We start from the raw sequence: 1,076 nt of genomic DNA, 5'->3' as shown, positions 1-1,076 counted from the left end.
GAGGGTTCTGCTCCTAAAATGATGTCAGTCACGCCTACAAATGGTGAGCCACATTCTGAAATCCCTACTCATTCTTTATTCAGGGCATTCTCAAAGTGCCTTGCGGATTAGGAGCGTGGAAATAATCCATTACTTACAGAAATAATAGTTCTCTCACCAGTAATCCACAATTAATTGTGTTATAGCCAATTAACTTCGATCATTCAGGAGATGAGTTGCCAACAGAGCCCTTTGCCATGTCACTGTTACAGGTCTAGCTCGAGAAGATGAGAAAAGAAACATTTTTCACCCAAAGGTGAAACACGTATGGGATTTCGGAGGAATACGGGGTTGTTGAGAGTCTCGGTAGACACGGCGAAGGCGTGAGGGATCCCTTCCTGGCTGTGTTTTCCTGGGGCAGGGGCTGGAACTGCTCCTTGTGCTGTAGCTGTGTGAGAACCAGTCAGTCCCAGAGCTTCTCTCACAAGCTCACGCATGGAGTGAGAATTATCATTATATAAGGAATTAGTATTTATATGTTGCTCTAAGTAACATCATGTGTACAGTGTCATTTCCCTGAAACAAATCCTCCAGAAAGTCCAGGATAAAAGATTACGTTCTCAGGAAAGGAAGAGCAATTCTAAAGGTAAATATGAGTTTTCTTAAGCGTAGGGTTTAAAAAAACATTAAAGAAGATGTTTGAGACCCTGTGAGAGAGCAGGAGGTGATGCTGAATGGATGTGGAGAGAGCAGAGGGGACGGGCGGGACAGCAGGAGCACAAGGAAAGCTCAGTCCAGCACAGGTCATCTCCCCTCTCTTTCCCTTTCCTACTGAATTTCTGAACATTTATTGTGAGAGGATGGGAGGTGAGGGGGACAGTGGGCTCGGGCTCAGGTGTGCTCTGTGGGTATGGCAAGGACAGAGGCTGCCTCTTTCCTGACTCTGACAGGAGAGACTACTATGCTGTATCTTCGTTGCAAGAACCTTTTTTTTTTGGCAGAGGCAACAACAGCGGGTCCAGACTTTACAGAAAAGGAGTGACTCCACCTAAATTTGATGACTTTTGAGGCCTTTCTAGTGGGGGGGGGGGGGGGGG

This window comes from Athene cunicularia, assembly GCF_003259725.1.
Source record: "Athene cunicularia isolate RWA chromosome 1 unlocalized genomic scaffold, athCun1 chr1_part2, whole genome shotgun sequence".
NCBI classification, from domain to species: domain Eukaryota; kingdom Metazoa; phylum Chordata; class Aves; order Strigiformes; family Strigidae; genus Athene; species Athene cunicularia.
This window is presented reverse-complemented; position numbering follows the sequence as displayed.